Below are 27741 nucleotides of genomic sequence, written 5' to 3' on the forward strand. Positions count from 1 at the left end.
TCTATAATTCATAAAGGAAATACAAAAGTAGTTTTTCTCTGTTTGTTTCTAAGGCAGCTGTCACACCTTAGTGGGAGAGCAGTTCTAAATAGACACTTTTCCCTGTAACAAAATGGCGACTTCGCTGGGGAGTGTCTAATTAGTTTGTTTGTGTATCATTCTTTGTTGCTTGTTTCATAAACTTACAAGTAGCTCTCGAACTACATTTGCCATAACAAATGCAAAGTAGATAACTGCTGCTTCAATCCATTCACTGGATCTGTTTATGATTTAAACAGCTGATTCACAGACTATCTGATTGCCCTTGTGATAGCTCTTAGATCCTCCTTAGATCTACCCCTGATTGTTGCATTACTGATTGCTTTTTACTCGGCCAAAAACCAAGGACTGAACTGCAAACTATGACCCAGAACCCGGACAGAGTCTCGTTTCTGGCCCAGCGCAGGTACTATTCAGAGATCCTGAATTTCAGCGCACTTCCCGAAGGGGCAACTTGCGCTGCATTTCAGATTCTCTGTGTTACAGGTGCGCTGATCAGACTAGCTCTGTGCAGTTGTGGTTCCTGTGCTTCATTCTTTCCAGTTCTATCCCTGAATTTTGCTGCCTGTGATCAGTATATGTCTGTTTGAAGCCTCTTTTCCTTGCTGTTATTCCGCCTCCTTTGTACAAAAGAACTGTAGATGTTTTTGTGTGTTTGTTGAGTTGTTTACAGTTTTCCATTGCAGAAGTAGAATAGTCGTACTGTCGTCCTTTGATTTGAATCTGTCGCAAGTGTCGATTTCGATCATAGGAGAAAGTTTAGTTGCTGTTGATGGTCGATTATACTGTTACTATTGCTTTTGTTCTGAATTTGTGATTTTCTAGTGTCGAAAACAAGTGTTCATTTCAAAATCGTAAGGTCTCATAATCATCTCTGTTTTTTTATTTCGAAAAAGAGCTTGTTTATATTTGTCGCTTGAAAAGAAATTCAGATTTGTACATCAACTTTCTTTTTAGCATCAATACTAAGAAAGTCGAAAACAAATACATGCATGTGCATTTGCATATAGACATTCTGTTTGGCTTGATTTAGGAAAGTGCATTTACGGTGTGCTCTTTGCTCTTTGTGAAAAGATTGTGTCTTTCTTTTCCCTTAGTAGCTAGGATTTTCATTGCACAAAAGAGATAAAAGTTTGTTTATCATCTTTAGATTGCATTTTAGGAATTACATCTACATCTCATGGTGAACCCGAAAGGAAAACTTCATAAACAAGATCAACTTAAAATGAATTCAATGAATCTAACAACGCTTTGGAACTTAACGCACAACATTTAGAGGTCTAAGCTAGAGACGTATTCCAGCGTCGTAAAGCCTGGTAACTGTTGTCCTCACTGATGGTTGGGTGATTCCTCCACTTTGAGACAATAAGTGCCAGTACGGACTTGTGCTCCCACGTACCGTCGAGTATATTTTGGGAGACCCCTATAGGCTTAAATCCTTTATCCTTAGGAAGCCGTGTCTGCCGCCCTATCGATCGTAATGCACTGAACATAGCATTCGGGAAGATTGACTGCCGTACCGTAAAAAGTATTATGTAGTTTTGCGATTGGTTTGGTACTCCCTCTACCTAGATCTCCAAAGTAGTCCCTTTCGTTCCTTTTCAGACTCCTTAACGGAAAAGGTCCATCTGAGCACTTGTCACTTCAGGCTCATTAAAAATCGAAGGCGACTAGAGTCATCTTTTGTTTTTTCTCGACTCTTAAAAACTGAAAAAACAAGTTGTGTCAAAGCGTCTAAAAATTTATTTTAAACGGAATATTCATTACCCCTTTCCTACGTTGATCTTGGGTTGAGAAAATGGAGTCCACCAACCAAGGAATTCCCCTTGGAGGAAATCCTAGTCCCTTCTCCTCTTGGGGAGATGTTGGTGCACCCCATATGGCCACATTGTTGCTTCCAGGACTAACGATTGGTTTGCCTATATGGCTCTTCTCAACCTCTGTCATTCAGAACACCACTATTCCTGAACAATCGAATCAGCAATTAGACGAGTCCAGAGTTACCCACCAACCTTCTACTTCCTCTAATTCTTCCTCTCCTCCTTCTTCTTCGCTTGATGGGGCTGGTAAAGCCAAAAGTCAAGTTCCTAAGGAGAAGAAGGAAAAGAAGAAGAAAGAGAAGAAGAAGAAGGAGCCAAAAGCGAATGGGGGCAAACGAGTGTCATCTAACGAAAATCCACACACTGCACCGACCAGGCCTAAATTGCCATGTGTCATTTTCAAAGGAGACCATTTTCACAGAGATTGTCCCTGCATCCCTCGAATCTTAAGGGACTGGTCTCCTCGTTTGCACAACCCGGTGTCGTCAACCTCTGATGATCATGTTGAAAACACACCGTCAACTAGTGAAAGTGAAGCCCCAGGACAAAAAGGAAAATATAGATTTCCTTGTAAACTGTGTGAAGGCGATCATGCCATTCACCATTGTCCCTTCTTAGACGAAGCTAAAAGAGTTTTGGATGATCGTCCGGTTTCACCATTACGACTTCCTCCTGGATATAAAAAACTCTTGCCGAGTCCGTCACTAGTCGAAAATCCGGCTGACCCGCTCAGGTGGTCGACCGAAGCATCTGTCATTGAAGATGAACCATCTGAATCCATACCAGACGAAAGTCAAAAGGTCAAGGCGGCAGTTGACCCAGTCTTGCCTTCAGAGGTTCCATCTTCAGATGATACAATCACTGAAGAGAACAAGGATGACACCGTCCAAATTCTTTTCATAAGCACAGAATCCAACGAACATGGGGGAAATTTACCCGTTCCTTTACCGCAGGAAGGAAGTTCGTCAGAGTCGTACCCAGCCGTCTATTCGGTCCCACCTCCAAGCAACCTAGTTGTCTCCTTCGACTGGAATCAACTAGGCAGACCCCGTTTACCAGCTAGTGTACCATTCTGAATTATTGTTCAAATATATAGAATGGTTATGGCTAGTACCATCATAGATGAGGGGGCTTTTGTGAGTATCCTTTCCTCAACTGCTTGGAAAGCGCTTGGTTCGCCACCGCTTTTGCCTGAGATGAGAAATCTGACAGGCTTTGATAAAGGAACCAGTCGACCCTTAGGGATCCTTCCCGATGTGCCCATAACATTGAGAGGGAAGACCGTTCATATGAATGTAATGGTAGTTCAAGGACCCCTGGATTACAATCTACTCCTTGGACGAGACTATATTTATTGCATGAGAGCCATTGTCTCATCACTCTTTAGAGTGATGTGTTTTCCGCACGAAGGAAGAGTGGTCAAGCTCGTGGACCAGCTTTCATTTCCTGGATCACGCATAGCAAATAGTCATATACCATCCCTGAATGGTCTTTTCACGCAAGAAATGTCTCAATCTCCAGTCCGTCCTCCCGATGAGCGTGAGTGATTCGGAGGGACATGACTGAAACCCAGGGGGCATGCACCCTGGTCTGCTTCGGCAGGAAAACTTCGGGTATAGGGTAGGTTTCCACGGGAGAATATGACTAGTCTGTACCCCCGTCCGTGATTGGAAGAGGGGGTTATTCTAGAACAAGATTCTCTTGTCAAAGTTATGTGAGTTGGCGGGCATTGTCGCTCACCTTTGTTTATTTCGGTAGACATCGCCAGAGAAGTGTTTTGTTTACGCCGTAAATAGAACTATCTTTGGTAACCTGTAAGAGGTAGGCCTCTCTCGGTAAAACAAATGTTTTAAGGGACTAAAGAAGGGGTAACCTTGAAACTCTTTTTTATACTTGGGGGCATGCAAACCTTTTGGAATGCAAGCGAAGAGCAACTATTTATTTTTTAAATTTTTAGGACCTCTAACCCTTTAAACTCGTAGGATTGGTCGTTTCCTAACTTGCATAAAGAAAGGATGTGGGGAAAAACTCTAAAAGTTGCCATTTTTATATGAGACATTCTTATCACAAGACTGGATTAATCGAGCAGTGTTACCACAAGGTTCAAGCTCGTTAAAAAATAAACCCGCATCGAGCAGTTTTAGCACATAGTTCAAGCTCGTTAAAAAATAAACATAAGACATGAGCAAATGTTTCCACCCGCATTTAAGCTCATTACAAAATGAACTATCCCCCGGTAAATAATCATCGTGAATGTAGTACTTCATCCGTTAAAGCCTTGGTCGTGTTTGCACCGTCACCTCCACTTTTCATTGGCCGATCATTCACCTCCATTTGATTGTTTACCCATTTTGAGGAACAGCTGTGAAGAGTGATCTCACTAGCCATCCTTGTGACACTGTCGTGATTGGAAAATTCCAAACCTTACCTGGAATCAGCTGCTACCCGTTTTATCACTCGTTCCTCAAAAGACGAGTCTCCTTTAAGCTCTTTTCAACTGACTCGTAAAATATGAAAATATTGCCGAGCCATTGGCCTTTCCAGCTCGTTAAAGGGACAGGAAGTGCTATCCCTCCTCTAGATTTTAATCTTTTTGGACCTGAGGGATTATTACACAAAAAGATCGAGCGCTTGTTTTGTTCGGCTCGTTAAAACTATCGAAAATTCATCCCTTCTGTATTGTTTTATACTTTTTTGGACTTAAGGGATTAGATGACGAAAAAGGAATTCTGGAGTTACCTTTATGTTCCTTTTCAGACTCTCTAAAATTGAAAAGGACCAAGTTATCTTTGTCGTTAAACTCGTTAAAAAGATTAATAGCGACAAACTTGTCTTTAGACGAGAACGAGTTTCACTATCGATAGGCTCGTTAAAACATAGCGATGGGTTTGCCCGAAGGGCAAATTATAGAACAAGCATATGTTATCCTCCTCAAGCTTGACAAAAATAAAGAGGTACTGGTCAGCAATGACTGGGGAAAAATTGGGAAGAAAACTCAAAGAAACTTTGTTGGTAGCAAGTCACTCTTGAACATGACACTTCCACTTCGTGTCCGAGTCGGGTTGGGTTGTTTCATTCACCGGTCACATCACCATGGTCACGCCATACCATCCACATTTGGGGTTAATGCTACCAATCCATCACATCAGTGTCGCCGATATGTTCAAGAGAAGTCATCCAGAGAAGTCACCTGTGTCTCACCCACTACCATACATTATACTCCATTCTTTCATGACCGCCACCCTGAACATTATATCATCAGATCATTTTCACCTCCATCAAAATCATTTGCTCTGTTCTGTGTCATTGATGTGGGATTCATTAAGGCCCTCCTGTGATGGATCACTTCTTGTCGACATCAGCTCATTATGCAAGAAGTTGATCTAGGAACACCCCATTCAGTACTTTGAAGCTTGCATGCCTCAATGGCAAGTTTCTCATTTCCAGTGACAGGTTTACATCAATGGCCTTCGATCGAAAGATTTTGCGTGGTGTTCGATGCCAAGTCCTTTATTCACACCACGTGAATTGTACTGCAATACCTTGAGGATCATTATCATTATCGGTGATTCCTCTCACGCTTGTTAATAGTTTACATCATTGACTGGTAATCAAGCGATGTCTTTCCATGTTCGACTTCAAAACATTTCTCACATGGATTGACTTGTACTTCGAGTGAAGATCGGACGAGATTGAAGACCCCGGATCTAGTTTCATCCATCCGGGCTGTGATATATATTCAGGAAAATAAAGACATTAAATGTACAGCATTGCAGCACAGATAATCATCCTACCAAAAGGATGATGGCTCTATCAGAATCATCAGTCTACATTCAGACGATTGTCTGTCCTATGTACATGAAAATGAATTTATAAAGCTGAGCATGGGAATGCCCGCCTTAGCTAGATCATGAAAACAGTATGAAGATAATGTATTGTATTGTATCTTATTACAGGTCTCTTCCCAGCATTGAAAGAACTTCGGATCCTCATAATAAAGCATTTCACCCGACACCAGAAGGTTAACGGCCTCATACTTTAGGGGGCAACTGTTATAGACATTTTTGTGCCTTACAACTCCAAGCATGAAATGTCCATAAACCAAGGGCTCCTAAGTCCCTAAAAGTGTTGTTCTAACCCCTAAAGGAACAAGGTCAATAGATTACAGCTTCTCCCAGAAGTTCTCCACCAGAAACTGCTCAGAATTGGTCAAAACAGGATCATTTCAGCTGCTCCACTGGCTAAGTGCGTTGCATTGCACCTAAATACACTGTGAAGGTGCGTTGCATTTCAAAACTCCCTTCTGTAGGGTGCGATGGGCGAGAAATGACAAATGGCAGTGCCATTCCGCGAGGTGGAGAGGCAATGGAAGCTTCCAGAATCTTCTCCTGTGACACTTGCCTCACTGAATTCGACCAGAGATGAGTAAGAGGCCCTCAGTCTCCAAGTGGAAGCAAGAACTGATAGAGAGAAGACACTAATCAAATCACAAGCTGACTCATCCTCCTTACACATATCTATATATGGATCCCTCATCCCAGAGATCCAGAGGCTGGAATTTTGCATATTGCAAGGAATTGTTGTTGGTTTCTAGAGACATACATCAGATTGTTGGGTGATTTATGCTTTGTTTGAGGTGAAGAGGGGCTTCTTTGCTAGGAGGTTGATGCTGGGTCAGAACCACTGGTTGTAACTCCTCCTGGATCTTTTCTTGCTTATCAATAAAAACTATTTGAGTTTTCCTCCATGCTTTTGTATCATTGATGTTTGTTACATTTTGTGTGGTTAACTTAAATCTGATCCTAAGTTGTTTATGAATATAGATCCTTGTCTTTGTATAGTGCTCTTATTCTGTGATCTTACAGGTGCTTTGTGAAGTTGGGCAAGCAAGGGAGCAGGTAGCTGGAGACTATCAAAGAAGAGAGGAATTGGATCAAAGGATTAGCGCAAGACACAGTTTGGTTCTTTCTATTCCTCTCTGTCTATAATTCATAAAGGAAATACAAAAGTAGTTTTTCTCTGTTTGTTTCTAAGGCAGCTGTCACACCTTAGTGGGATAGAGCAGTTCTAAATAGACACTTTCCCTGTAACAAGGGTAACTCCCCCTAACACTATCTCTCCACTTGTCTTTCTTTGTTGAATATTTTGCAAATCAATTTAGAGTAGGGATTACTGTTGGGCATGGAATCCCCCCACAGCATGTTTTGGGGCTCAAAGCCCAAGTTTTGAGTGATATTATTGTAAATCTCCGCGAATTGTGGGCACGAAATGTATGTTAGAGTCATAGGGTTGTCCGCCCTAAGTTTGAATGTAATGTCAGCCTACCCATGGTCTGCGGACCATGGGATTGTATAAATAGAAAGAGGCTCTAAGTTGTAAAGACATCATCATGATCATAGAATCTAATGGATAAATTGAGATAGCAAAGCATAGAAGGAGATTCTATGTGTGTCTTGGGTCGTAGTAATAGAAAGAGGCTCTGTAGCTGAGTGCACAGAGGCCTAGTAGAGTCCACAACTGAGTGCGCGAAACCCTGCAGCTAAGTGCGCATGGTAGAGTTGAGTCTATAACCAGAGAAGAGATTAATAAAGAAGGGTTTTTTTACCAATTCTGTGCATCTGTTCTGAGTTATTACATGTTTGATATCATTTGCAATTATACTGTTTATTTACTGCATGCACTTGTATGTATTTTGAATATTGTTAAGTATAACTGAAAGCATACAAATAAGCTAAGGTAATCAACTAATATCGAGCTACTAGTAAGGACTTGGGTAATAACACTATTTGGCCCCCAAGTAGGGTTGCGCGAAGGTAGCATCTCAAGCTGCAAGGTACAGGGAAGTGTGCGTAGCAATGTGCGCAACTGTGGACCAATTGAAACCATCAGACATCTCCAGGGTGCGGAAACCTAGTTCTAGCACCCTCCCATACTACTTCGGGTGAGACCTCAGTCCGCGCTCCGTGTATTGTTGCCGAAAGGGCTATTAGTATCGGGATTTGTTTGGCTAATTCACCTCTGAACTTGGGTCAGGCCCCAATAAGCCAACAAATGGTTCCGTTGTCGGGACCAGGATTTGTATAAGGGATGTCTGATGTCATGTCATTGGAATCCAACAAAGAAAGAAATTAAAGAGTGGTTGGACAGAAATATTCACGAGTTTGCAGTGCAGGACAATAGGAATTCGCGATTATCAAAGGAACAATGGTTGGAGCGCTACTTATATACAGAAATCCACGAAATTTTCTTTGCATCCTTCCCCTCTGAGTTGTATGAGTGGATTACGAAGCTAGCAGATAGTCAAGGAAGGTGTAGGCTTGACAAATTGATTGTGTGGACTCCAGAATCGATGCGCAAACTAGAAGCATCAGAAGATAAGATCGTGCGTGCTATGGATCATTGGCTTGATTGAATTATAGGAGGGTTTTTCACCGAGTTTGCGGTAGATATGACCATCAGCTATAACGAGGTGGAACGACGCTTCCTCAAAGGATCACGAGGTAAGTACATTAAGTCGTTGAACACTTGGATTAAAATGTTATTGTGTGAAAAACAAGTTATGTGAATAAATTGATTTTTGGGGCTACGCAAAGTGGGAAGATCTATAGAAACGAAGTTAACACAGAGATAGAAAATAGCCCCTTGATTTCGCCGCGGTGATAAAGTGAGGAAGAGCTTGCGAAAGTTTCTCCGAGAAGTTTGATCAGTCTGATAAGGCAGCTAATTCCACGCATACCACCCCCACCTACACCACCACTGGTTTCACCATCATCACCCCCATCTCCGCCCACACCACCTACGCCACCACCACAGTTCAATATGGCGAGTGCGATAAAATTGCTAGTATTCAGAGGAGTAGGAAATGAATATACCGACCAATTTTGGTTCGTAGTAAAGGCTATATGGGAAGCACAAGGAGTCGTGGATGACAACATAAAGAAGGAAATGCTGGTAAGTGTGTTGCAAGATCGCGCACTGACATGGTATATTAAGCATTCTAATGACCATCCAAACGTGGGGATCGTAGACATCCAGGCCACACTGAACAGGGAATTTAGCAGGCCAAAATCAGAGACACAATCGATTATCGGGTTTAATTAAATCGTGGTGCTTCCAGGCGAGACCCCATGGGATCTGGACTAGAGACTGAAGAGTATGATTCACGAAGCCAACATGACCTTGACGAATGGATAGCACTGCGCATGGTTTGTAGCGTCACTAATGCCGCATCTAAGGATGGCGTTGTCATAGCAGAAGTTGTCCACCCAGGATGAAGCTTTGGAAATTGCAATGAGACTACATGAGACCCCAATACAAGATCCTATCCTAGGAGTCCAACAAATCCATGCGCAACTGAAAAATTTGTGTCTAGAAATGTAGATTTTGAAACAGGACAAGACAACTCGGTTAGAGGCACGCGAGGAGGTATGGTGCATAAAATGCAAAGGCTAGGGGCATGACAAGGACCACTGTCCAGTCTTGGTGAACTACTTGGTGGGAGGAGGGTCGATGCCATTAAGACCAGAGGCATAAGTAGGACCAAGTGCGGTGCCTGCATTATGGTGCACGATTTGTCAAATAGGAGAAAAACACACTACAGATAACTGTCACCTATTACAGAAGTATACGCAGACTTCCCAGTAATTGTTCTATAATTTCTACAGGTCAATAGGCCATGATGAGAGAACATGCCGAAGTTACGAGTTGATGATGTATCGGACTCCTACCTATAGAGTGCAGGCCGAAATGCGAGCCCTCAATCCAAATGCTGGGATGGCACGCACTGGATTTCAAGGGCGCGGACGAGGCCGAGGTGGAATGGGACCAGGAAGGGGTCGCAGACAGCTAAATTGTTACAATTGTGGAGGGCCAGGGCATTATGCCCACGATTGCACAAATCCTACGAGAGCATCATGTTTATTGTACCCAATTTGATCATGAAACAAAGGATTTCCCTACACTGATAACAAGGTTGCGCGATAAGGGAGTACTCCAGCCTCCCCCGACTTAGAACCTACAAATGATGAGGTCTGAGCCGCGTGAAGAGGACCCGAATGTAAAAATTGTGCTTCGAAGTGGTATCACAATAGGAGATGACAAAGGTAGGCAGCCTGAAGAAAGTGTGTGGGTTTACAAGGCTCCTACAAAAGAACCTGAATTTGATTTGGAGCGCATGAAGGAGACATTCATGGAAGCTAAGAAGAGCTTCACATAGGCCTCCACTTCAGGTAGTAAGGATCAACTATAACCGGGGATGGATCCTTTAATGCTCGCTACCTTTTTGGAGACGTGTATGAAGCTACTACGTGACAGCAAGGCTGTGAAAGGACTGCAGGAGCTGATCACTAGGTGCGTTGGGTCAGGGGAACCATGCATAGTCCGAAAGCTTGGGAAACATACATCGTGAATAGGAAGGGAAATGAGATTGACTGTGCAAATCGGAGAATGTGAAATGGATCAAGTGATTTTGGATCTAGGATTGGACACAAACGTATTGCCAAAATAGATGTGCGAGTGCATGGGTAGGCCCGCGTTGCAGTGGTCTCCTATTCAATTGCGAATGGAAAACCAGTAGAAGATCCTACCAATGGGAAGATTGCAGGGGATAATAGTAGACATCGAAGGTGCGAGCATGCTTGCAGATTTTGAAGTGATAGAGATTGTCGATGAAAGCAATCCCTATCCCGCACTACTGGGAATAGATTGGGCCACTGATATGAACAAAGTGATAAATCTAAAGAAGCGCAAAATGATTTTTGAGAAAAATTCACTACGCGTAGTGGTACCTTTAGACCCTGTGGAAGGAGCGCGCTACACAGAACCAGTGTGCGATGATGATAGTGATGATGATCTTGACTTTATCTACAAGATAACCACGTGAGAGAAAGATTTGGTGAATCCCACAGCAGATGGTAGGATTTCATGGGAGCACGAAAGCTCCTGCACTTTGGATTCAGACGAAGAAATAGAACAATGGCAGAATCGTTACACGAGGTAACCACGTTAAACTGCAACATGAAGATAAGATCATTACGTTGCTTGACAACCGAGGTGAGAGATCTGCCTATGTATGATGGGTTGACATCAATGGATGAATTTCTGAACAAATTTGAAATAGAAGTGCCAGCACAGTAGCGGTTTGATGCTTTGAAATGGGCACTGCATGCTACACCCACAAGGTGGTGGGGTACGCATCAACGGAGTTTTGGGGACTAGCGCGAATGTAGAAAGATGATGCACTTATGATTTGGGAATCCTCAGATGTGGATGGAAGTAAGGCATGATGAACGAAGCAGCCTGTGTGCCCACCTTTCCAGATGGGTACAAGCGTATGGTACATAGCCCACATGAACGCACACCGCTCTCCCTATAGGAAACAAGAACAACAAGCGGAAGCAGGCAAGACAAGTGTGTGAATGGCGAAGTATGATAAAACCTAGCATGCCAAAAACCATACACAAGGAAGCCTTTGACAAGGTGTGCGAAGTGCTGAACACGGTCCACCATGGGAGACGTACCGACTGGGACCTGCGCGTACCAACGGTTGTATGGGCTTATAGGACCATGTGAAAAACTCTAACCGTGCAAGCATTTCTAAACCTGAAGTGTGAAACAAGGGCTGAAATCCCTATGGAGCAAGCAAAGCCGAGTCCATGCGTAACAGCACCCATAGATACGACAATCTGCACAGACCGAAACGACGAAATCACACATCTATGCAAAACATAGCATATAAAACTTGAGGAAGAAATTCGACGAGGAAACTTTAGACTTCGCGAACTTGAAAAAGACTGGGTACGGCTAAGGGAGAAAAGCATTTTAGTGGACGCAAAGGTCAAGAGGCTAGAAAATGAAATAAAGGAAGAATTTCTCGTTGAAGAATCGAGGATGGTGAGGCAAGGTGCATATGATCATACTGATGAATTGGAGGACTATCGTTGTGAATTGGTTAGTCTGCTATCTTGGCTGGGACCGTATATCGCCAAACGTAGTGACCAGGGTGGCACATTGTGAATAGTATAGTGCTCGATGCCGATCACCACAATGGAAGATGAGGATTCTCCGCGAACCGTGCTGGAGGACGGGATGGAGCCCACATGGGTGGTGCGACCACCTAACTAGCATTAGGAAGAATAGTCTTAGCACTCCATGCAGTTGAAAGGGAGCACAAGACTATAAAATATTCTGTCTGGGGGCTGTACGATATGGGAGATGCACGCAGAATCAGAATGTCACAGGGTTCGCCACCACGCATGGAGGGTTGTGCTGCCGCGTGGGCTGGCTGGGAAGTGATCATTGGTGTCACTATTCAAGATGGGATGTTCGATTTGAGGCCAAATGGAGCAGGTGGCAAGCATTTAAGACGTGAGTTATGGGCAAGATTTGGGAAAATCTACCACTAAGAAAGCATTAATGGCATGAAATTGGGGGGAACGGTCGAATTTGAATTCAAAAGGTGTTATAAAACTCAAAGGGTTGGCCAGCGAACAACACTTGATCATTTGAGAATTGAGCACTTGAGAAGAGCACAGAGCATTGAGAGTTGAACGATAATTGAGCCCCTAAGCTCGCAAGAGATAGAATACAGCCTAGAGATGATTATAGCCACTAAGGATGGGTTGGGAATTGAAGAGGTAACTGTCGGCGAGGTGTTACACTAAAAAATGTCACCATGACTACTTACAGTTAGTATGGCTCAAATCAACAGTCATACTACCCTTTTTAGGCAAGTCTTATGCCTCTGCTATCCATCTCAAACTCAAAGAAGAGAGAAAGTCTTGTAAAAAATGTGTTTATCTCTGGGGTCACAGGTTCTCTCGAGCCTTACCTGCGGGGACGCTCACAATGTTCACAAAGTCTGCGTCTTTGGACGCTCTGTATGTCAAAGGACAGGTGCGTCCTTCTGTAAAAGGCAAAATGTGCGAGTTTCATCTTAAAAAAGTTACTTGTGGTTACTTCTAGAACTTTCTAGAGGTCGGTTTGATGATTTGGATGCGCCTCCAGTTGGTTCATGTATCTCTATTAAGGGGGAACTTATCCCATCAATAAGGGAGCTATCCCACCCAAAGAGGGGGATTATCCCATTGATGGTGGACCTGAATAACCTCTTTACAGCACTATAAATAAAGGCATTGAACCAGAAGGAGGGGAGGTTGAAGCTATACATTTTCTTTGGGTAAATGCTACAGGAATTAGGACTCCCATTTAGAACCTTGTGAGGAGAGATTGTCTTTGCTTGATTCTACTTGGAAGTGGGTGAGCTTTGTCAAAGTAGAGGAAAACCCTTGATGTACCCTGGGAGGAACTTGCACAACACCAAGGCCAGGTTGTAAGAGTTTCTTTGTTTCGTTATTAATACAAACTGGTTTATTTTTCTCAATAGCTTGTGTTAATGAGTTATTTCATGTGTTCCTTGGTCTGCATGTTGAATATATGTTTTATTATATGAAATGCAAGTGCTTGGTAATTGTTTGATTGTTTGTGGTTGCAGGAATTGACTTGAAGGAGGAGCTCATCCGGATCGGCAAGGACGGACTACAACAACCGCGTTTTGGAATAAGGTAAGCCTAAACACTTGTAGTTTTCATGTTTTAAAAGGTATATTTAGAGAAAGATCACTCCATTTTGTCTTGTTTGTCGCTAGAGAGTTTAGACTCCTAGGGAGGTCAGTTGTGCTCGCACAAACGACTTTTTCCGCCACGACAAATTGGCGACTCCACTGGGGAATCCATTAATGAGAAAGTCTTTTCCTTTGTGTGAACTTTGCTCTGAGAAAATCATTTTTATTTTCTGGTTTTTGACTGTGAGAATTAGTATTTGGGTGGCTTAGCTTTAGATTTAGTTAGATTTGGTTTTTCTTAACTTTTCCAGAGAGACGCACCCTCTGAGTTCTGCACAGTGCGTCTTTGGACGCGCTGTTGCCGTTTGCACAGAGCGGGCCCGCGCCTGTTATAACGGGTTGCCTGCGTCTTCCTGTAGAATTTAGGAAAATTCCATTTTTTGCTTTAATTGCTTTTAGATTTTGATTTTTCTTAGTGTTTTCTGCCCAGATCCTTTAGTACCCTGTCAAAAATTTTCACCTAGACTTGTTTTGTGAGCTTTGAGTGTTTTAGTGGATTTCAACGAAGTTTAGGCCTAGGGTTTGATTTTTGAATAGGTCCTGTAGTGACTTTGACGGTAGAAAGTTGTCCAACCTTAGATCTCTCTGGTTTGTCAGCCTTCTTAGAAGTCGGGCCTGTCGTAAAGTCTCCTTGTGTGAGCAGCTTGCCATTTAAGTTGTCTTTTGGGTCAAATTTCGAATTACTTGTTTATAAAGTGTTGATTTCCATTTTACAAAAGAACAAAAAGATTAGAGTTTTGTTTTGACTAGTTTTTGGTTCTGCAATAAGCTAGTCCTTGATTTGATTGTGATCAAGTAAAACACCTTAGAATAATCATTGTTGGCTTTGCCTCATTAGGATTAATTAGGGTAATTTCCTTTTGATTTGTTTTGTTTCTGAGTGAATTTTCATAGATTTCATAGTTTGCAATTGATTTTTATTAAAATAGATTTATGTTTTTCGTTAAATAGGAAAATACAAAAACATCTTCTTTAGAAGTATTGTTTCAAGTAGCTTTTTGTTTTTGAAAGAGAAAAAGAGTTTTTTTCGTGCAAGTAAAGAGTGGTCATGTTTTTATGCTTGGAAAAGACAAACGAATTGTTTCTTTGATTGTCCTTAATTAAGAAGTTGCTTTTATAAAAAGTGCATTCTCTCAACTTTTTAGTTAAACAAATTCATCGAAAAAGTAAAGTAGTGGGTAAATCATCCTAGGTGCATTTTGTAGTGGTTTCGAGTCGAGTCAACACACCACTGGTTTCACTTCCATCACCTTTTGACTTAAGAAACAACCTTAAAAGTAACGCTTAAATTAAAATTAATCTAGTAATTTTTATTTTTCTAGGGCTCTGAAACACCAACATAGCTTAGGCTAAGGTCTTGGAGTAGGTGAGTACTTAACTCTCCAAGACTACAAAACCAAACAGATAGTTTATCTTGAGTAGATTAAATCCAATTGTTTCAGTTATACTCTGGGAAAGCTCCTCTTAAAGGAGAAGCACGAGCTCGTGTCCGAACCAGTGAGGGGATCATTCCCCCCTCGTTGGGAACGACGCCAGACAGTACGTATTACAAACGGTAAACCTCGGATTAACCATTGTCGAGGAGCCAGGGGTCACTTATCGGTAAACCTTGGATTGTTGTCAAGGAGCCGGTAAGGGGATTGGAGCTTGTTACTCTGCCCTTGCGTGCTGTCGGAGTTTAGACTGTTCCCCCAGGTGTAATTGTTGTGATTGGTAACTTTAGTGACCATAATCTTTAGGGTTCTACCGAGGTGACGGTGGAGGGAAGGTCCCACTGTACCTGGAGCAGACGTCGGTTATACTCACTTGGATTTTCCGGGGGGTTCACTTCACTTCGAGACGGTTAAAGTGGAGGAACTTGTGCTGGTCTATTCATTAAGCAGGTTGCCGGGCTAACTGTTCCACCCGCCATTTCTGTACTGAATCCAGCGAGGTTGGATTTCATCACCAACTAGCGCTTTTGGTCCGGAAGACTACTGTTTGTGTGTGGTTTGACGCTCTAGATTATTTAGGCGTGTGCTTCAAATTTGTTTGCTTCTTTAGAAGACTTTAGGTGGTTTGATTTGAAATTTTTACTTTGTTTTCGTGTGTTGTAGTTAAAAATCTTTAATTGTGGCGGAATTACCGAGACAGTCCCGTAGACTTCGGGGCAAGTCTCCTGAGATTGTTACCGGAATAGATTTGTTAAGAAAACTCTGTAAATCGCGGGGTGAATCTCCTGAAGACATTCCGGGTAATTTAGAAGGTTTAAAGGTCCTTGTAACTCCTCCTAGTGACAGTAGAGTAGGTTCACCTGAAGAAGGAGAATCTTCCTTGGTAGTCCATCCAGATTACCAAAGTTTAGAAACAGGTTACAATCCCGAAACTGTTACAGTTTCCGAGCTTGCTGGTAGTTTTTCATCTGCCAGTGAAACAGGCGAAGAACCTGAAATTTCCGAACCTGTTACTCCAACTTCTAGTGTCCCTGATTCACCGAGAATAGAAAGAATTATCACCGAAAATCTACCTTCTGGTTTGATTGCTATAGAAGAACTTGCTCCAGAGGAGGATATAGGTGTCTCTAACCTTGAAGGTCAACTTACTATTGATCTAAGGGAGCGTGAATCCATATTTTACAGTCCTCCTAGAAGTACTACCTGGTACCTTTCGTTAACCAATTATTTGGACAACTCAGGGGTAGGTTTTTCTCCACCTCGTACTCCTTTTCCACCTAGAGGTATTTACACTCCTGTAAATATGACTGGTCAGTCGTCCGTGTTTACTCAAAGTCCTGAATCTTTTTTACACGGCGGTCCTTCTGTTCCCACTGGGTATCAATCTCTTTCTGGTACCTTTGCGGGGGCATCTCCTCAACCCGTTGATCGTGGGTTATTAATTGGAAACAGTGGTAATGTACCATTGAGTGTAGGAGACATTTACATGATGTCAGGTTCAGTTCCCGTTTCTCAACCTCAAGGTGGCCAATTACCGCCTGGGGGGCAACCGCAGTTAACGCCTGGGGGACAACCTCAAGGTACACAAATCGTGTCTGGGGGGCAACCTCAAAGTCAGTATGCACCTATGGTGCAATACTTACCTCAAGGTCAACCTCAGCCTCAATATGTACCCCAAGGTCAACCTCAGTATCAATATCAACCTCAAGGATGGCAACCTCAAGGATGGCAACCTCAAGGGTATCAACCCCAAAGTTATCAACCTCAAGGATACCAACCTCAAGGTCAAGGTCAACCCCAGTATCAGTATTTACCTCAAGGTTATCAACCTCAAGGTCAATACTCAAGTCAAGGTTATCAACCGCCTCAAGGTCAGTCATATGTTCCAAGTATGGGAACTGCACCTTACAATTATCAATCCTACCCTCAATCTGGTTATGGATCTCAGTACCCTCAACCTGTTACGGGTCAGTACCCTGGAATGTTAGTGTGGGATCCCTCACAGGGTCAACAGGTGTTGCAGCCAAGTGTACAGATGCTTCCTCAAGCTGGACAACCCGTAGTTTCTGGTCCAACCCAGCAACCGCAACCTGTCCAGCCCAATGTTCAAGCTTCTGTAGCTTCGGTAGTTACTCAGCCGACAATTGCACCTAGTACTCCATCTCAAACGGCTGCTGCAACTACCGCTACATCTACCATACTTACTTCTGGAGTATCGACGGCTCCAGTTTCTACTGTCCCTGTTACCGTACCTCAGACATCTTTACCGTTGTCTGGATCTACGATTCAAACCACGGTCCAGATGCCTGTAGGTCAGCCTGGTATAAGTACGGTTGTGACTACTCAACCTCAATTTGTTCAACCTCCGTACCAGGGACAGTACCAACCTGGGCAAGCTGTCCAACAACCGGTTTACCAGTATCAACCGTATCCTGGGTACACTTATCAACAACCTCAACAACCCCAGTACGGTCCGGTTAATCCTGGTTTTCCAGGAGGATATAATATCCCAAATGCGACTCCTGTTCCTAGTTATCCTGGATATCCTCCTCCTGGGGCTGGTATTGTGACCCAGAGTTTTAGAGATCCTAACCGGCAGTTACCGTTTATCGCAACTTTAGATTTACCAGACTTGACGCGCCTAACGAACGATCCAATTCAATATCTTCCGTTCTGGCCGCCAATGCCAAATAAGTTGCCCAGTGATATACCCAAGTTCGAAGGTAAGTCTGGAGAGGATCCGTCCAATCACGTGATGACTTACCACCTCTGGTGTGCTTCGAATTCTATCTCAGATGATTCCATCCGCTTACGTCTTTTCCAGCGTACACTCATTGGTCTCGCGGCCAAGTGGTACATTGAGTTACCACGGGCCTCTTTTTACAACTTTAGCCAGTTAGCTACCTCGTTCTTAACTCACTTTCAGTTGCCGGTCAGATACGATAACGGCACGGAGTTATTAACTTCACTAAAACAATCGACGTCCACGTATATTTCTGATCACATTCATGAGTGGAGACGTCGTAGGAGGTTAGTGAAAGTTTTTATCCCGGACCAAATCTTAGCTGAATGGTTTGTCAAATCATTATTACCGAAGATTACTGAAGATGTAGCTAAGGCCGGAGTAGTTACTGAGGAGCAAGTCATTGCTCAGGCACAATACCTTGACTTAGTTTACACTCAGTCGGGTACGTTACACGAGAAGATTCTGGATCTTCCAAAGTCGAATCAAATCGCTGCTGCTCCTTCGGGATCTCATGCCGCTGATGGTATGATTGGTATCGTGACTACGAAGAGCAAGAAGAAGTCTTCCAAGGCTTCAATACTCCAATTATCACTTTGCCTGATTCTCCGACAGGAGAGTCTTCTCCTCCTGAACTTACCGCCGATATTCACGCTGTAGAGTCATCTACGGCCAAATCAAAAAACGGTGGGAAGAAGAAAGGAAAGAAGAAGGCTAAAGCAGACAAGGCTCCAAAGAGAAAACAGAAAAGTCGGAAACCAATGACGAAAAGCGCAAACCTCGATATCCTTGTCTTATTTGTGAAGAGGATCATTTTACGAGAGATTGCCCTCATCGGGCCGAGGTTGTGAAAATAGTCAAAGGTTCTCCCACTCCTGCTGTGTTAAAAAATCCATTTCCGAGCAGGAGAATAAGATGATAGGTTCTTCTTCGAATGCCAGTGAAGAACCCATTTTGATGATGTCTCATGTGAGGATTGCGACTCGATCGCAAGATTATGGTAGTAAGAATCCTGTTGATGGTAAGGAAGCAGAATCTTCTCACTCTAACCCATCAACCTCAGCTCCTGGTTCCGATCCACTACAGATCGAAAAACCTAACCCAGACTTAGTGATTAAGCCGCCCGCCAAGGGTGTACTTCGAAGGTCTGCTTTCAATCCACATGCGAGAGCAGCCCAGAATTACAACATTGTTGAGGACTTAGCTGTTTCACCCTCAGCAATGTCGGCGTTAGAAGTGCTGCAATCATGCCCAGCACAACGAAAATTGCTTTTGTCGGCTATCGGAGCTGTTGATGTTCAGGACCCGAATCTAATGATCTTCGATCTAGAAAATAGTACACCGCGTCTCCCCCATCAAATGGCTTTCCAAATTCCAGTGATAGTCAAAAACAGGCCTATTCATCGGACTGTGATTGATGAGGGAGCTTCTACGTGTATTATGTCGATTCAATGTTGGAGATCGCTTGGTTCTCCTTCGTTGAACCAATCCCCCACCATCCTTAAGGCCTTTGATGGCCGTGGGTTTCGTCCGTTTGGTATTCTACAAGAATTGCCTATAGGGGTAGAAGGTAAAACCGTTAGTCTGGATGTGGAAGTGGTTGATGCCCCTCTAGACTACAACCTTCTTTTGGGTCGAAGTTGGTCATATGCTATGACAGCGGTCGTTTCATCGGTCTTCAGAGTAATTAAGTTTCCACATAACGGTAAGATCGTGACTATTGATCAGCTGACATACTTTTCATCCGACCCAGCCTCTTCAGAGAGTATCCAGCATGTCGGTAAGACGACAATCCCTTATAGGGACGTTGGTGTAGGTTTAGTTAAGGATTCCGGTTTACTGGGAACTTTTCCTCTCCCTCCACTCAACGTAGACCCTTCATTTGCAACAATTCATATGATTACATCAGAAAACATTATTTATGATGATCCTTGGATTGTCCCATCTGACTCTGAGATAGACTCATTCGGTGATGCTATGCCTTTGAGTCCATATGAAATTGCTTATGAAGCTGTCATGTCTTTTACCGACTTTCATTCAACCGAAATCGACCAAATGAATGTGGTCAGTGAAGAATCACTTTTCACCTCAACCTTAGAACGGATAGCGTTTCCCGAAGTCGTGTCATCTGACGAACAACTTCGCGAAATCCTAAGTGTAGATGATCTACCATGGGAGGATCTCCATCACAGATCTTCGTTTTTACCTAAGGATGATGCATTTGAAAATGATTTTTCATCTATCTTTACCGCTGAATATGTCAAAGACGCTCAGGATCCAACGAAACATTCTGATTCAGAGCTGAATTTAGGGAATATTTCTCGTACTATTCCCATTGATATTTCAGTGAAGCCCGGAATTGAGGAGAACATTCATATAGGTGCCGCATGTACTGAAGAAGAAATCCAAACTTACAAGGCCCTATTCCAAGAATTCCGCGACGTGTTTGCCTGGTCTTACGAGGAAATGCCGGGAATCGATCCTGCCATTGTTGTTCATGAAATAAAGACCTACCCGGATGCTAAACCCGTCCGGCAACGGTTGCGTCAGATTCACCCTCGAAAAGCGGCTGCGATTAAAGCAGAAGTCGAAAAGCTGTTGAAAGCAGGTTTCATTTATCCGATCCCGTTAACGGATTGGGTATCGAATATTGTTCCGGTCAACAAGAAACAAGGAACAATAAGAATCTGTATCGACTATAGGGATATAAATCGAGCTTGTCCAAAAGACAACTATCCTACGCCTTATATCGATCAAATTATTGATGATTGTGCCGGAAGTGAAATGTTTTCCTTCATGGATGGTTTTTCGGGCTATAATCAAATCAATATTCTACCTGCCGATCAACCAAAAACGGCATTCATTTGTCCATGGGGGACATTTGCTTATTGCAAATTACCTTTTGGGCTTAAGAATGCCGGGGCCACTTTTCAACGGGCGATGTCTTATGCATTTCATGACATCAAGCACATTGTGCAACCCTATCTCGATGATTTGCCTGCTCATTCTTTACATCGAGCTGATCACCTTGTCCACCTACGAGCAATCTTTATGAGGTGTAGGCATTATCGAATTCGGTTGAATCCCCACAAGTGTGTTTTCTGTATAGAAACAGGTCGATTGCTGGGATTTGTTGTTTCAAAAGCCGGCATTCGCGTCGATCCCTCGAAAGTCGAGGCTATCATCAAATTGCCTCCTCCTTCGAGTTTGCGCCAACTCCAAAGTTTGCAAGGGAAAGCGAACTTTTTACGCCGATTCATCCCAAACTACGCCGAGGTCACTAAAGGTTTTACACGGTTGTTGAAACAGAACGCACAATTCTTTTGGGACGAGATTGCCCAACAATCTTTTGATGCACTTAAACACGCGTTAACCCATGCACCGTTATTGCATCCTCCCAACTACAACCAAGACTACTTCTTATACCTCGCAGCTTCGCATTCCACCATTGGAATGGTGTTAGTTCAAGAAGATGAATTCGGAGCGGAGCATGTGATATATTATCTTAGTAGGACCTTGAATCCAACTGAGCTAAAATATTCGCATGTGGAGAAATTGGCCCTGGCAGCCGTTCAAGCTGTCCAGCGTTTTCGTCACTACATTCTTCTCCGTAAAACTACAGTTATTTCGGATTGCAACCCTATGATTTATATTTTGACAAAACAACTGCTAGGGGGCAAGTACTCTAAATGGATTGTTATCCTGCAAGAGTTCGACTTGGAGTTCGAGAAGTCCAAGTCTAAGAAATCCTTAGTTTTTGCGGAATTGATGTGTGATTTCCCGAGTGCTGACACAGAGACTGTGGCAGAGGAGTCCATTGCGGACGAATCTTTGTTTCTTATCAGTACTGTAGATCCGTGGTACGGGGATATAATCATTTATCTCCAAACCCAAACCTTTCGGCCTGAAGCTTCCAAAGCGGAACGTCGAAAAATTCGGTTTCAATCCCAGCCATACAAAATTATTGGAGATACACTTTATCGCCGGGGGGCAGACTTAGTTTTTCGACGTTGTTTAACTCACGAAGAGGCTGAGAGGGTTTTGAATGATTGTCACTCTGGAGCATGTGGCGGTCATATGTCTGGGTATGCCACAGCTCAGAAGGTGTTGCGCGCTGGCTATTTCTGGCCGTCTATGTTTAAAGATTGTATCATTGCAGTCAGGAAGTGCCACAACTGTCAAGTGTTTGATCGCAAGATGCGCGCTCCACCTGCTCCTCTCCACCCTATAATTGCCGTTGGTCCATTCGCCAAATGGGGTATCGACTTTATTACTTGTAACCCTCACTCGGCCGGGGGGCATGCGTATATCATCCTTGCGGTTGATTATTTTACTAAGTGGGCCGAGGCGATGCCTACATTCGACGCAAGCGGCAAAACAGCTGCAGTTTTCGTATTCAATCATATCATAACTAGGTTTGGTGTCCCACAAGCAATCATTACTGACCATGGGAGCCATTTTCGAAATGTCATGATGACTGAGCTTACAAGCCAGCTTGGTTTGCGCCACGATAGCTCTACTCCTTATTATCCGCAAGCCAACGGTTTGGTTGAGTCTATCAACAAAGTTCTAGTTATCATGATCCGACGAACCATTGGTGTTCATCGGTCGAATTGGCACAACATGTTATTTTCAGCGCTATGGGCATACCGAACCTCAGTGAAAAATTCAACAGGGTTCACTCCTTTCCAGCTAGTTTATGGCTTGGAAGCTGTGTTACCCATTGAATGCGAAATCCCATCACTTCAAATGGCTGTCGAATTACTTCCAGCTACTTCCGAAGAGGAGAAACGTTTATTATACTTGGCTAAATTAGATGAGACTCGACGTGACGCTACATTGGCAATCGAGACTCACGCGAAACGAATGAAAGCTCAGTATGATAGAAATGTAACCCCTCGAAGTTTTTCGGAAGGAGACCTAGTGCTATTATATGATCAAGCTAACGATAAGCTAGGTGCTGGAAAATTCGTTCCCATGTGGCATGGACCCTACATTGTAAAGCGAAAGCTAGCAAAAGGGGCTTATGAGCTGGTTGATTTTGATGGGGACTCTTTGGGTAAACCCAGAAATGGACTTTACCTAAAGAGGTATTATGCTTAAATGGTGGATGGAGAAATTTTTAGATAGGTTAGATTTTCTTTCTAGCTAGCGTATTTGTTAGTTTAGTCAGTGTGCTTAGCTTAGAGAGTGTGTTTTTTCGTCATTATTCTGGCTTATCTTGGTTTTACTCTTGATATTGCAGATGTCGACGCCTCTCCAAACATACATTGGATTTGCTGATGGTGCTTGTCGTAGTACACGGAATATCTCTTCCGCAGCTTGGGTTATCTATTCGCCCTCTGACGAGTTAGTTTCTATGCATGGGGTAAGCCTCGGTCAAACAACGAATAACATTGCAGAATACAGTGCAGTGGTTGAATTATTATCCGAATCTATTTCATTTGGAATTCGACGTTTGATAGTGAGGTTAGATTCTGAACTTGTTGTATTACAGCTTAATAGAGTTTATGCCATTAGAAATCCTGTGTTATTAAGGTTGTTTTTGAGAGTGCGTCTCTTGGAACGTGAATTTGATTACATTGAATATCAACATATTCCAAGGTCTTTAAATACATTAGCAGATGCAATTGCTTCTCGAATGTTGGACAGACATTTACGATAATCATGCAAGTAAATTTAAAAACATTTCATCACATATGTTAAACAAGATAAGCCGGTAATAGTGATATATATAGATAGGAGTGTGTCAAAAAATATATACATCGTCTTCGATCATAGGTTGAAAAACACCTTATGATCGGCAAAATGATAGTACAAAAAGTCAAAATGTCACATGTGACTACAAAAGTGACTAGTCAATCACTGGTGGTGCTCTCTGTATGACACCACTGCACGGGCTACCTTACGCAAAAATCTCCTAAACGGTCCAGGGACCGCGACTACAAAACGCTGAAGCCTGATAGGAATGTCGTCCATAGTAGTCTCAGGTATATCTGCCGTGAGACGCTCTAGATCATGCTCCAACTCAGCTAGTACGTCTGCAGCCGCGTCCTGTGGGGCCGGTACCGGTGCAGCTGGATGTAGTCTATCAAAAGGCCGGAGGTTGGCTGGACGCTGTGGACCAACATCTGCATTTTGAAAATTTTTACTGTTAGTTTGAGACGATATATATGAAAAATAAAAAAATACATAATTAGAAAACTTGTGAAAAATAAAGTACCTCTGTCATCCCATTGTTCTCCCTGTGGAAGAACCATGTCCGGATCACCTCTAAAATCCACTCCGGCATACGGAAAGTCCTGTATCGAAAAAACCTGGTCCTCTAACCAGTGAAAGTAACTATCTGAGAATCGAACCACCGCCGCGCCCTCGTCAGGATGCCGGGCCATCACCGCAACCCATCGTATCAGCTTTGGCTCCCGAGGACCCAAGATATCAACAGTGAGTTGCTGAGGGATCAGCATTGGAACTCTCTCCAAGGCAAAGCTCACGACTAGAGGCCCATATCCAAAAGTTTTTAGTCGTCCGTTCTTTGCCTTGGTCAGTTGGCTCTTCATATGAGCCGACACAGCTTCACACCAGTTGAAAATGGTGCCTTGGTAACAGTCAATTGCCATCCGCATTTGGGATCCGGAAGCAATGTGTAAAGCGGCCGCGCCGCAAATTCTGGTAACCGTGAACGCTATGACTTTGAGTTCCGGTAGAGTGATGTGTTTTATCTCTATGCCTTTTGAATGGTGAGCCCCACGTGTGCACCAATCCTCGCGGAGACTATCAAGGGATTGGCCACCCGGCCTAGTCCCCGCAAGACTGAGTTGCTCACCTCTGTTCGGCAAGCCAGTGAGAAAGTATACATCCGAGGGCTCTATCTCGAGCTGGTGCCCTCCTATGTAAAAGCATTGTTCTTGGACGTTCCATCGCTCAACCAGCCATTCCAAGAATCTTACCTGGCCCCTCATGCCCGGTATGGTCCAATATTTGTATAATCCGCATGCTCTTAGGGCATCCAGAGAAGGTTGGTGATTTATTGCAGCTTCATCTTCCTCTACATGCTCTCTTTCTCTCCAGTCTAACATGGTTAATACCCTGCACATCAAAAATAGCAATTAGAAATTGATTTGGGAATTTTTGGTAGTTTTTTGAGAGAGTTGGGGTTTTGAAATGCGCACTTCTCGGAAGACGCACCCCGGCTTTGTAGCACAGGGCGCCCGGACGCGGCTGGCCTGAAGGTGGGCCGCGTCTTCCGACCATTTTCCCGTATGAGAAAAAGTCGGGGGACGCGGGTCACCCGAAGGGCACCCGCGTCCGCCGAGAGGCGCATTCCAAAACCAAAACCCCCCCAAAAAATGAAACTAAGACCTAAAAATTGATTCTAAACGGATAGAAATGCAGAGTAGGATGTGTAAAATACCTGGATGAGACGGCGTTCGATTCCGACGGTCAGATTTTCCGCAGCGACCACGGGAAGTTTCTTGTCAAAAGCTCCTTTTTCAACCTCCAAAGTCAAACGGTAAAAATGATATGGTAAAAGGTCTTTTTATAGGTTTTTTGGATGAATTAGTTCATTTTTTACCATGAAAAGATGTTGTTCGATGTATTTTTGCCTATTTTAAACAGGTATGAGTAATGTGTCGCTTTTGTGCAGGACAAAGGGATTTCAAGGGAAATTGTAATTTTTTCACAAATAAAATATCAGAGTCATCTTTTAAGCCCTTTTCTGACTCCTAAAACATGAAAAGATTGCCGAGCGTTTCTTTTACACTCGTTAAAACGGAATTAAAAGACGGTCCCCTTTTAGCTCTTTTCTGACCGTAAAATCAGGAAAAGATTGCCGGGTTTTTGTCGTTTCAAACTCGATAAGGAAATAAAACGACGTGTCTTTGATCGCTTTTTACTTTTCAGGTCGACGACACTATTATGAAAGTACTCCTTGGTCGCAAGATCAAGCGGTTCCCCCAGGTATTATTTTATACTTTTTCGGGCTTGAGGGACACAAATTTACGAAAAAGTTCAACGTGGAGTCTCCTTTAGTTTTTTCAGACTCTCTAAAATTGAAAAACGCCGAGTTTCTCCTATACTGGGCTCGTTAAACTTTTACAGTAGAGGACCTGTTCAATTACAAACAGGAACGAACCACTCCTTCCTAGGGTTCGAATTTAAACTAGGTTGGACTCGTCCGAAGGATGAGCTTATAATCAAGCATATGTTATCCTCCTCAAGCTTGTTAAAAATAAAGAGGTACTTGCCAGAAATGGTGGGGGAAAAGAGAGAAGAATGAACCTGTTTGTTACCTTTTGTCTCGAAAGAAACTTTATCACCGCTCTTGAACACGACACTTTTCATTCACCTGGGTTGGGAAATCTTTTACCTCACAAGTTGATCAAACCACTTTGAAAGTCTTTAACCGGGTTCGGGGATTAACTTTGAGTTATTCGTCACCAAGCCATCTGTCGTGTCGTTATGTGTTCAAGAGGTCTGCAAGCAAAAACTTTCATCTGCAAAATACTTGTCATCCATTTGACCATCCCTGAGTCAGTCCTTACAGCAACATTTCTTCAACTTGAACAATGATTTCGTGTTGCGGGCTTGCCTGCAACAGGTCGCTTTCTATCGACATCGACACATTATCTAGAAAGATGACTTAGGAATCGACAGTACCTTGAAGTCTGCATGCATCAATGGCAGGTTTCTCGCCTTTGACGTCAGTTTACATCATTGACTTTCGATCAAAGGATTCCGTGAAGTGTTCGACATCAAAACATCTATTCACATTTCACGGGTTGTGCTTGGTACTTTGAGAACCATTGACATTACTGGTGGTTTCTCTCACGCTTGTTAACAGTTTACATCATCGACTGGTAATCAAGTGGTTTCTAACATGTTCGACATCGAATCATTTAATCACATGGCTAGAATCGTACCAATTCGGGAAGTAGAAGTGAAGACCCTGGATCTAGTTTCCACCATCCAGGCTACGAGGAGTTTTGTATTCATTATCTATGTAGACTAATCATAAACAGATGGCTGCGTCCATACTGTGTCTACAAAAGTCTATAAAAATGATGTACTGCAAGATCATTCCTGTATCAGAATAGTTAGTCCATTAGTTAAAGTTTTGAATCTGAGTATAGGAATGCCTACCTCAGTGATGATATAATCTTATACATGTATTTTGTGTTGAAAATTACAGGTTCCAACCAGGCCATCCACAAGACAATCCTTGAAATGATAAAGCGCTTCACCCTTCCTAGAATTACAAAACCCTAAATCTATTCCAGGCTTCGCACTTTAGGGGGCAATCTGTTACACTAAAAAATGTCACCATGACTACTTACAGTTAGTATGGCTCAAATCAACAGTCATACTACCCTTTTTAGGCAAGTCTTATGCCTCTGCTATCCATCTCAAACTCAAAGAAGAGAGAAAGTCTTGTAAAAAATGTGTTTATCTCTGGGGTCGCAGGTTCTCTCGAGCCTTACCTGCGGGGACGCTCATAATGTTCACAAAGTCTGCGTCTTTGGACGCTCTGTATGTCAAAGGACAGGTGCGTCCTTCTGTAAAAGGCAAAATGCGCGAGTTTCATCTTAAAAAAGTTACTTGTGGTTACTTCTAGAACTTTCTAGAGGTCGGTTTGATGATTTGGATGCGCCTCCAGTTGGTTCATGTATCTCTATTAAGGGGGAACTTATCCCATCAATAAGGGAGCTATCCCACCCAAAGAGAGGGATTATCCCATTGATGGTGGACCTGAATAACCTCTTTACAGCACTATAAATAAAGGCATTGAGCCAGAAGGAGGGGAGGTTGAAGCTATACATTTTCTTTGGGTAAATGCTGCAGGAATTAGGACTCCCATTTAGAACCTTGTGAGGAGAGATTGTCTTTGCTTGATTCTACTTGGAAGTGGGTGAGCTTTGTCAAAGTAGAGGAAAACCCTTGATGGACCCTGGGAGGAACTTGCACAACACCAAGGCCAGGTTGTAAGAGTTTCTTTGTTTCGTTATTAATACAAACTGGTTTATTTTTCTCAATAGCTTGTGTTAATGAGTTATTTCATGTGTTCCTTGGTCTGCATGTTGAATA

Source organism: Pinus tabuliformis, chromosome 4_1 (assembly GCF_031772625.1).
Source record: "Pinus tabuliformis cultivar Carrire ecotype Pingquan chromosome 4_1, CPIR1, whole genome shotgun sequence".
Classification (NCBI taxonomy): Eukaryota; Viridiplantae; Streptophyta; class Pinopsida; order Pinales; family Pinaceae; genus Pinus; species Pinus tabuliformis.